Below are 11583 nucleotides of genomic sequence, written 5' to 3' on the forward strand. Positions count from 1 at the left end.
ACCTTTGAGATCATCGAGTCCAACCATCAACCCTACTGTACCAAGGACACCCCTAAACCATATCTCCAAGCACCACATCTAAACGACCTTTAAACACATTGAGGGATGGTGACTCGACCTCCTCCCTGGGCAGCCTATTCCAATGTCTGACACCCTTTCAGTGAACAATTTTTTCCTAATGTCAAGCCTAAACCTACCCTGGTGCAGCTTGAGCCTGTTTCCTCTTGTTCTGTCATTAATTACCCATGAGAAGAGACCAGCACCTGCCTCTCTACAATGTCCTCTCAGGCAGTTGTAGAGAGCAGTAAGGTCTCCCCTCAGACTCCTTCACTTAAGACTAAACAGCCCCAGTTCCCTCAGCAGCTCTTCATAAGACTTGTTCTCTAGGCCCTTCACCAGCTTTGTTGCCCTTCTCTGCTCTCTTTCCAGCACCCCAATGACCTTCTTGTATTGAGGTGCCCAGAACTGGACACAGTGCTCGAGGTGTGGCCTCACCAGTGCTGAGTAGACAGGGACAATCACCTCCCTACTCCTGCTGGCCACACTATTTCTAATACAAGCCAGGATGCCATCGGCTTTTTTGGCCACCTGGGCACACCGCTGACTCATTTTCAGCTACCTGTCAATCAATATCAACATTCAGTACAGCTTTATTTCCGTGGCATCCTCTGAGCTTCGTGGTGTTGAGGAAGCAGCCTAAGCTAACTGAGAATCAACAGCTCTGAGACTGAAATAAGAACTGGAGGCTGCTGAGTTGGTTTGGATTTACTAATGTGAGCTCCTGTGTAAAGAAGGGCTTGTTCTTGTATATGTAGTGTAACTTCCATGGCCTAAACAAGCAGGAAATTTTAGAAGCCTGCAGAGTTGAATTTCTGTAACAGCCTGTGAAAAGTTACATGACAGAGGTGATCTGGGGAAAGTAAAATGTCAAATATCAAACACTCACTGAGGGATGTAACTGGCTTCTAATTTGGTGTAGGGCTTACGTACAGCGCGTCGTGTCACTGAGCTCTAGCAGGCTGCAGCACAAATGGTCTTACATGTCTTTGTGACACATGGAATTCCGTATTTGATGTGCTTTGCATGTTTCACGCCATGTCTGCCTGGCATGCAGTGCAGGTCTGATGCCTGTTTGGGCACGCTGCATTGCATGTGCAGGTTTAGCCATTTTTCTGGATGTCTAGTTAGCTTCGTTCCTTATTCTTGGAGAATAAGAGGATGTTTGAGGTGGGAGACAGAAGACCTGAACTAATTGTTCCCATTATGAGAGTGATATGATAAATCACCAACCTGAGCTGAGTATCAAAGTTTTAGGCCTGTGTAAGATCACCAGTTGGGTTAGTGTAAAACACAAACCTCTTGACACGGCACTGTGGATTTTTGGCTTTATCTGGTGTGAGGAATGCTTAGAATACGCTTTATTATGGACTTTAACGTGCCAGAATTTTCTCATTGTAAGAAGTGATTAAGTTGTACTGAAAAAGCTCTAAATCACGAACTGACATTTGTGCCTTGTTTTGTTTCTATAGACAAGATGGATAAGATTTTTTTCTCTTTTAATTTTTTAGTCCTGAAATCAGCTGTCTTATGGCTCAGATTCAGTCCATCTGAATGCTTAAACTTAGGCATCTACTTACCATTGCAGGAGCCAGAGTCGCATAATAAAATAACAGTAATGATAGAAATAACAAACGTTTTAAAATTTAAAAAGGGGGGAAAGTTATTTTTAAATGCCAAATTGAAATAAAAGAGAAAATAGCCACTAGATGACACTTGAAACCTGTGTAATGAGATAGTACATCTGTTTTCAAAATCATTACAAATTTTGATAGACCCAAAAGGATTTTAAGTGGATCTGCATAGTTCTGAGAGATGGTGGTGTTTCCAAAAACAGAGTCAAAGTTCCTTCAGCTGTATCTCCTTCTTCTGTGATCAAATTAAACCCTGCACTAAGGAATCTAATCTACATTAAAAGCTCATTCCTGATGCTTAAAATGCTGCCTTCAGAAAAAAGAGAAATACAGGTATTACTGATCTATGTGGACAATGTTTCAGAGTCTGTATGTGAGTGCTTCCTCAGTTCTGGACCCCTGTTTTCATTGCTGTCATGCAACTATTTAGTCTGTCAAAATTTCTCCCTTACTTTAACCTGCTAAAAGTCAGTGGGTTTTGGGTTGTGCTGCTACTGTGCTCTGTACTGCTCTGCAGACAAGCGCTTGTCTCCTGTCTGAGAGGTGGAGGCATTTCACAGCCTGCTCTGTGTTCTGGAGGAGAAGTGTGCTATTGAGAAACAGCTCTGGGAGGAAGCCCTGCAAAGCACTGACTCTGCCTCCCTGCATTTGAGATTTCGGACGTTTGTTCTGCTCACCCTCCCGGGGTTCTTGGCACTCTCTCCTGTTGTGGCAGCAGACATAGGAGCAAAAAGAACCGCTGCTTTGGAGCAAAAGGATGACAAAGCTTTCTGGCTGGGTGGGTCCTGCCTCCTTCACCTAGGAGCAGGGCCAGGTTTAGGAGTGCAGGTGTCCCAGTGTATCCATCCCCGGGGTGACTGACCTCTTGTGGGGGGCTTGGTGCTGCTCTCCAGTGCCCATCTCCTTGGCATTGCCACTGGTGTCTGGAAAGGCAGCTCTCACTCCAAGAAGCAGCTGTCTTCTGTGCTTTATGACCCGGAATTTTGACTGGAGTCTCGTTAACGTTTCAGTGCAGTAAGTGTAGCTGTGGCCTGTGACTTGCTGGGTTTCTTGTTGTTCCTGCCTCTGCAGCTGCTGAAGGCTGCAGTGAGCCCTGCAATAGCAGGTGGCCTGTTTTGCTTAAGACATGAGTCTTCAGCCAACTGCTTTTTTTCAAGTGACTGTGGAAGAAAGCCACACAATCTGAAAAAAAAGTCAATGCAAAAGGGTTATGATTGGCTACTTCAGACTCTTTAGATGGCGTCCTTCTGTGGTGAGCAGTGTTCCCCTCAGCTGCACCAGTGAGCCGCTCTGCAGACAGTTGCATGCAATCATTTGGGCAGGTTGGCTGGTGTTCTGTTTCCATGGTGCATGCTGCTTGTGGTTGGGGTTTTGTTTTAAGTTTACTTTTAAAAGGGTGAGCCTTCGGTGTAAGCTTCCCTTTGCCTCCCTGCCCGCCCCACCCTTGCCTGCTCCCCCTGGGCTGGCACCTGGAACCCCCAGGGCTGGGTTCCTAAGCCACTTCAGAAGTAAGCACCTCCAACCCCTTCCCCTGCTGCCCAGGCTTGGCCTCTGCTCTGTGTCCTCCCTCTCCTCCAACCTCGAGCTCACAGGGAGCCTGCTCTGAGTAAGCCTCGAGCACCTCGTTGGCTTTCCTCTGGGCCTGCGAAGGTCTCCTGTGAGGGCATGGCTCAGCAGAGCTGCTGAACGCCAGCGTGGCTTCTCCTCTTCCTTGTCATTTCCCTCTTCCCAAAACGCTGGGTGGTGGCTCGATATGGCTGAAGAGGTGACCCGGGGGTGCAGGAGCCCCAAAGCAGGCAACGTGCCCAACCCCTCAGCCGGGGGTTGGGGACAGCAGGAGCGGTGCCTGGCTGGCCGATGGGACCTGTCCCCCCGCACCCCAGCAGCTGCACCAGCTGGCGCCCAGCCGTGCCCCTCGCTGTGCCCGGGAGCACTGCCAGCCTGGGGGGCAGCCAGCCGGTGGGGTGCCCTGCCCTGGGCTGCCCTGCAGCCCTTGCCTGCCTGCTCCTCCCTGCCTGCCTGCCTGGGGCCAGCACCCCAGCTGCTCTCTTTCGGCCCCGCTGTATCCAGTGCGGGCACCAGTGCCGTGATGCGGTTACTGGCCATTGCATCGCAGCCCCGGCACAGGTCACCTTTGGCACTGGGTAGCGGCCGCATTTCTGCTGCCTCCTCCTCCTCCTTTTCCCCGACCCATCGCCCACGGCGTGCCAATCCCTCCTGCTCCCACACTGCTGTGCCATTTGGGCAGGCTTGTTTCCCGTGCCACCTCCTTCCCTTCCGCACTTAATGCTCACCTACTGCGGAGCTGCTGGGCTGGGGGACGTGTACCGTGTTGGAGTGGCGTCGGTGTTTTGTTTTGGTGTGGAAGCGGTGTGTTTCTGCCAAGCAGCAACTGCATTGCCCGGGCAGAGCGAGCGTTTCCTGCAGGGTGGGTGGCTTGCCATTTCATCCGTGAGAGGTTCCTTAAAGCTTGGTTCAAAATAGAGCCAAACCTGCTGTGCCCAGCCTCAGCAACTCCATTGGGAAAGTGCTGGGCACTTTGTTATTTTTACAAAACGAATAATTAGTGTTTGAGGTCCTGACTTTTTTCAGGGATTAGGTGTACTTAGGATAAAGCATAGTAGAAAATAAAGGCTTAACCATATCCTAAACCATATCTCACTTTATAAAGGTTATTTCTGTAGGTCCAGGAGCCGACTCCCACAAGGCTGAGAGCTGGTACCTTCCAGCACTGACAGGTTTAAGATAAATGTACTGATTTTTTTTACCTAATAAGTGGCTGTTGGCATTCAGCCTGGGGAACGACCATTCAAATGGAGGGAAAAAGACGGCAAACAGCAACATAATGAAAGACTTCAGAGAACTGGGGCGGTGGTTGTATTTATAAAGCTTGTCCAAACTCCTGTCCTACTTGTGTTCAGGATATTTTGAGTCCTTTTTAAAAATACTTTTTTAGTTACGTATTTGCAATGTCATGCACCACTTAGTTTTCATAATGAGATTAATTTTTTCTATGTTTTGCCTATGGAGTAGGGACAATGACCCATGATGACCTGGGTGGTTTGTCCAGCAGTGACGTTGTCCAGCAGTGACGTTGCCCTGCGTGCCCCAGCCACAGGGGTCCCGGGGCGCTGGGTGACCCCTGACAGACACTTCCCTTCCGCTGCTCCTGTGCCGCTGCCTGCGAGTGAGTGCTCCCATGGGCTCGGCCTCCAGTTGCCTTCCCCTCAGCAGAGCCACCCACTTGTGCTCTGCGTTAAGGATGTGGAAAATAAGGCTAATTGCTGATGTCTTTTTTTTGTATTCAAAGCCCGTTATTTTGTCTCTGTCAAGCTAAATGATGAGCTTTCACAGAGCTTTTCCTTTATTTTTCTTTGCCCTATTTCTTCATTCTTTTCTTTTCCTTTGCCCTTTTTTTACTCTTTTTGCTTCCGTCATCTTTCCCTGACTTTCTACTGTTTTCTCTTTCCTTTCTTTTTTTTTTTTTTTTTATTTTTTTGAGTGTATTTTCTAGATTACAGCTGCCAAGTAGTTTGCCCTACTGACAACAAGCACTTGCTGGCAGCCTGATGATGGTACACTCTTACCTTGGTTTTCCAGTACCATACCTAATGTGGCACTCACAAATTTGGGTTAAATGCGGAATTCAGGTCCAGTCATCTGTGTGTGTTCTCTGGCAGGGGTGTAAGGAAGACCCGATGGTCGAGATCTATGCTAAGTTTTGTCTCTTTAATTTCCTGATCGCTGTGCTCATGCACTGTAACAATAGGATCCAGTTCCTAAGTATGTCTTTTGAGGGCAATTTTGTAGCAGGCAGGATTTGCCTGTCTGCCACTTATTTCAATGAGGACATTCCTGAAGGCTGAAGAAATCCCTACAAGGTAAAATATTGTTTTATTATATTTCTTCATGTTGTCTTCTTTAAAAGAAGAGAAATAGAAAGAAAAACAAAAAAGAAATCTTTGTTTTAAATCAGCTATCATTAAAAGACTTTGAAGTAGATTACGTATCTTCTCCTGAGTTTTCAAGCTTTATTTTTTTTGTATTATGGTTAAGTCTTATGGAAAGATTCATGTTCATCGAGTACAGTTGCCTGAAATGGTGACACAAGCACATCTGGGCAGAGTATTCCTTGCACAGAATAAGCAAGCTTTTTCTATGCGTTGAATGGATGAGGTGTTCTTGTTCGGTTCTTGTGCCATCCTGTGCACTCGCTGTCTGTGTGGTTTCCATTTTAAAAGCAGATTTGGAGAGAGCCAGCACTTGAAACGCCCTTTAGATTATTAGGTACGAAAGATTCACTTAAAATAATTTTAAAAGTGCTGTTGACATCCTTTTGATCTTGGGGCTTAATTTTACGTGTTAGAGAACAAAGAAAGCAAGCAACTCAGATCTGAGTTTTAAGTCAGTTTAAAATAATTTCTGAAGATGGAAGAGCATGTCATTAAAAATTAAATGAGACCTGTTGCTGTGTTGCCAAGCATTTCATGTCGTGACAGTCTGTCCCAAACCTCTGCTAGCAAACAGGGCTCCACCACATCCTCCATTAAACCATCACATTGCTGAAAATTAGAAAGCTCATTAATGGCTTTCGGCTGTGCAACAATAAAGAATATATTCACTGACTAGTTAGTAATTAGCATCAACCAGTTCTTGGTCTTCATTATAGAAATATTCTGGTTCAGTTATTCCAGAGTGAAAAGAAATTTATTTTAAAAAAACTTGTTGCATGATGTAGGTGTATTTTACTGTCAGCAATCTCCTTTTGCATTTATTTGAAAATTCAAATACCTCTTCAGCCCACTAGACCTGTGAGAACATGAACTCATGTCCCAGTCGCCTGCTTCTTTGTTGGAACAGCTCAGGTCTCTGCCTCGGTCACCCCTAGTACACCAAGCCATTAGTGCCATAGTTTGGTCCCCTTTTCTCTCTTTGGTATTTGTTTTTATAAGGTAGTAGAGAATTAGATCGTGTAAAACAGAGCAGAAGGTGTGGGAAATCCACTTGAAACTTTCCCTTTGTTCCTTTGTACCGGTTATCTTCATGGAGTCAGCTGAGGGCCCAGCTGGACTCCAGGAAATGGGGTTTTAAGGTAACAGGAAACCAGAAATTCATTTCCACTGTCCTCATGGAGGTGAGATGAGCGTTGCTGAAGTTCAGACATTCTTCCACAGAGAACCTTCCCACAGGGAAGTCAAAACCACCGTAGTCAAAATTCACATCTCCAGGGTTCTGCTTCTGCAGGTGTTGGATTTCTTTCTAGCCTGTATCACTGTGTGCCTTACAGCGCCTGGTTGCTTTTGAAGAGCTTTGTAAGGATTTCTGTGTCTGTAGACGTAGTTTGGGCAATGCCTGGCGAGTGCAGCTGGTTCAGCACAACCACTAGCAGCATTCTTGGTGACAGGTCAACTGTGGGGTGAGATAGTCCCAAAACGAGGACCGCAGAAGTCAGTCTCCTGTCTGTATCAGGTTTTGTAAATAACAGAGGATGATAGGAGGAAAACAAAACTTAATGTTCATGAAGGTAATCAAACACTTGTTTTTAATGAACACTCAAAAAAAGAAGACCTGCATACAGTTGTCTCATTGAAATAGAAACATATGCTGTAAAAAACCTGAACAATTATTCTTCTCCCCTGCTCCACCCCATCATCCAGCTCTTTTCTTAAGGAATCTATTTTTTTGTCTCTGAATCCCTATTAGGTGTACGTATTTCTTAGTCATCCAATAAAACTGTCATTCTTTGGTTAATGTTTCAAGGACTAGAAAGGAAATAATAGAGCCAGCACACACACACACACAAAAAAGAAATGGAATTGTTAATTTTTTTTACTGGTGTAATATCTCTCTTCTATTCGATCTGTATCTGCACCAAAGGGAGGTGTAGAACATCACCCTGAAGGTATCTCTTGCTGTCAGTGGATCATGAATGTCAGCCTTGACAAGCATCCTCTGGTGATGTTATAAAGCATCTATGGCTTCCTGTAAGCAAAGCTGTCCGTACTTTTGTCTTGTCTTGTTGGAATATTCCTACTTTTTCCATAGCATCTCTCCCTTGTCATCCTTACGCTGAGAAATGTCTTGTAAAATTTTATTAGCTTGTTTTAATTGTCTGCCCTCCTGCTAACTTTTAAAAGCCATTGTGTCTTCCTTAAAAGATACATGGTATTTTTACTCGTACTTTAGAAGAAAAGACTTTTTTTGTGATATGGTTCATAAATTCCAGTTATTGCAGACTTTGCACTTTGGGTTTCATGTATCCTTGTCTACATTGAGCCTGTACCCGGGGCTAAGCTGTAACAGTCACTCTGTCACCTGGTGAACCCTCACCAGCCAGGGAGGGGAATTGGGAAAAAGGAGAGCAGACCTGGGGTAGAAGTGCAGCAGATTTAGTGAAAACACCACCAATACCACCAGAGATGTGCTTAGCCAAGGGAATATGCAGCTGTCCCCATTGGCCAGAGGGCAGTCCTGAGGAGAAGCCAGAGGAACCCCACAGGAGCTCCCTCTCCTCAGCAAACCTTCCCCCTTTAGAAGGACCATGCCATCATGGTGTGGGCTACCCCTGGAGCTAACTCAGGTCGGCTGCCCTGGCTGCCCTGGAACTGCCTAGCGTGGCTGGGCTGTGATTCTGTCCCAGCCAAACCAGGACAAGCTTCTATACTTTTAAGCCCCAAATCCTGCAAAGACTGTGACTTTCCAGGGAACTATTTAACAGCCAAGCTTAAACCCATGCTTCAGTTCTGGTACAGTCCAGGTCCAGCTCTCTTCCCAAAAGCCTGCTGCTAGGGATGCTTGCCAGCACTCAGGGATCCCTGAGAGGGAGAGCAGGAGTCGGTATTTTGGCTTGCTTCTGTCTGCCAGCTTCCCATCTCCCGTACAAAACAAGCAACTAACATGGTACTGATGGTGTGTTGAGGGGAAAAAAAATCAGGTAAATAAATAGAATCTGAAAAGTCCTCTAAATGGATTCCACTGATGTTTTGCCATTCAAAAAGTAAATAATGCCAGTAAAACTTGTGCTGTTATATAATCATATGTGCATTCACGTAACCATGGAGTGCCTTGTCTAAGTAGTTACGCTATGTCTTGCCAAAACCTTCCATATACAAAAAAAATGAATGAAAGTCTCCATGTTAGCTGCTTTTGCATTTGATTGGATTTAATTTTTTTGATGGGACAGCTTCTCTCATAGTTATATAATAGTATGTGAATATATCAACAATTGTGACAGACATGCCCATGAAGCGTGGTAGCAATATGGTAGATGAAGCAATCCAAAGGAAAACAAGTTCATCACACTGTGTCAGCATCCCTTTTTTAAGAGGAAAAGTCGTATGCAATGTAATAGAGAATTAGAGCATTTTTCATTATGCCAATCCTACATTTGACTGAGAGAGGCATCAGCAACAAGTGAATCCCAAAAGTCTCTCAAATGCAGGTAAAAACTTAGGAGAACTTGAATAAGCAAAAATGGAGGAAAAAGATTTGGAAACACAGATTTATTAAAATATGGGGGCTGAAATATTTCACCTGTTCATGTTCTGAATGACCCCCTGTTTTATAGGAGAGAAGAGAGGGCACAGAGGATAGATTATGTAGCTCGATATACTTAAAGGGTGGGGGGCTTCCAGGCCATGCTGCAAAGGTCAAGTTTGAAGTCAGTCTGTGGCCTCAGTCCTTCCATCAGTGGGGCTAAATCCTGAGGATTTTTGTTGTTGACCATTGCAGATTCACTCCGAAGTTGAAGCAGAGAGCGACCGTGTGTCTTCCTGTAGTAAGTGGTGCCTGTGTAACAGCCAGGATCTGATTTACTCTGTGTCTCGGATCTCCTAAATGTGTGTTCAGCCTAGAGGATGATGACCCATCTTGCTAAAAAGCCTCTTTAGAGTAGAACTGCTGCTTCAGGGTGATGACTCAGGTTAAATGGGTCACAATTTAAGAAAACAAGCTACAGAACAGCACTTGAATTCTTGGAGCTGTGTGGGAGCTGCGTGAGGACACTGACATGATCAATGTGATCTAACAAGTGAACCTTTATTTCCGTGTTTCCAGTGCAATTTATAACCCTCGACCACACCCAATAAATACTGATTGGCTTCATCGCAAATAACGGCCCATAGTCCAACCCGATTGGCCACATTGCGAGTCATGTTCAAGCCACGTTCACAGATGTTCACACCCATCTTCTTCAAGAATTAAAACTGCGTCATTAATGGCGGCTGTCTCTTCTCCTGCACCTGTAAGATGTTGATGCCCCCTGCACCGGAAGTTGTTTATGCTTTCAGCAGTTCCGGTACGTCCCAGCTCGGATTCTCTGGAAAGACTGGATTGTTCACATGTCCCTTATTTCATAAATGTCCTCCCACACAGCCCCCTTCTTTTTTTTTGAACAATCCAGACTTGTTTTACAGCCCGCTCGATCATTGAGCTTATGTACCGTAGGATACAAGGTAGCATCAGCAGTACAATTCATATCATGATAACAATAAGGATACCATACTTTACCCAGTGTAGTAACCATTCACTTATACCCCAAGAACTCAACCCCGCGTCCAGCGGAGAATGATCAATGCCAATCTTTTTAATATTCTTTTGCAGATTTTATATATGCTTGTGAAATGATCAGAAAGAATCATGTAACACAATCCCTCAAAATCTTCACACCCATGACCTAATACCAATAACAAAAAAACTATAGCAGCTCTATTCTGTAATACTGCATGTCTAACACTATCTACATCTTCCAGCAATTCTGTTAGTATGCTTGAAGTCAGATTAATTTTCTTAGCAGTCCAGCATGCTAAATGCGATAGTTCACGCAAGGCATTGCCCCCAACAGCTCCTGTCAAAAATAATGATAAAGCAATTCTAGAAGCCCTTCCCAGAATGAACCCATTCCTTTGCTGTGTATTAACATTGGTGGCTCCTCACTGTTACCTGCTAGACTTAAAAAATTCAAAACATACAATGCTTTCATCAGTTGATCATTAGGCAACCAACCCTGGGTTCCCCCTTTTTATTTTAACAATGTTGCTTTTAGTGTCTGGTGAGAGCGCTCAACAATTGCCTGACAGTAGGAGAGTGAGGTGTACCTGTACGATGGTTAATACCCCAAAGATTGCAAAAACGTGCAAAGCAAAGCGAAGCATAAGCAGGTGCGTTGTTTGTCTTAATTTCAAGTGGAATGCCTAAAACAGCAAAGCATGCATAAAGCTGTCGCTCAACATGTCATGTAGTTTCACCAGTCTGTGCGGTACCTGTCCCACGTGTCTTTTTTTTTTTTTTTTTGTGAAAAGCGGCAAAGTGCGGTTAACAAAATATCTTCTATATAATGATAACAGTAACACTGTGTCTCACTCACACATTCAAATATTGATAACCAGTTTTACACTATCACACAAGGAGCTCCTTTACACCATTCACACAAAAGACATCAGAAGACGCTTGCAAATATGATTACTACAATAGCAACTATAGCATTAAGCAGACTAACCCCATTCACGTAGTTAAATATCAGTGCGAGGGGTGAAAATACACGTTGACATCAATGCCGATCGGTGCACAGTGTGAACATTTAGCAAATTACAGAAACAGACCAGAAAGAATACCTTTTTCCGTAGATGGACCGTGTCTGCCCCTGCAGCGAGCCAGATGAGTCAGGGAGCCCCTCCGAGAAAGGGTCCCGGGGCGCGCCTAGGGAGTCCCGGTCCTCAGCGGCTCCTGCAGCCGGACAGAGATTGTCACCTCTGGGTTGTCAACTGAATCTGAGAAAACTCAATAACAACTACGTGTTATCAAGCAGGTATTTTCCATTCTCCATTGCACTTCAAGAAATCTGTCAAAGGCTTTTATATGTTTTATGCAGATCCCCCTTTTTCCATCATCTTTT

Source organism: Leptosomus discolor, unplaced genomic scaffold, assembly GCF_034619465.1.
Source record: "Leptosomus discolor isolate bLepDis1 unplaced genomic scaffold, bLepDis1.hap2 HAP2_SCAFFOLD_49, whole genome shotgun sequence".
Lineage (NCBI taxonomy): Eukaryota > Metazoa > Chordata > Aves > Leptosomiformes > Leptosomidae > Leptosomus > Leptosomus discolor.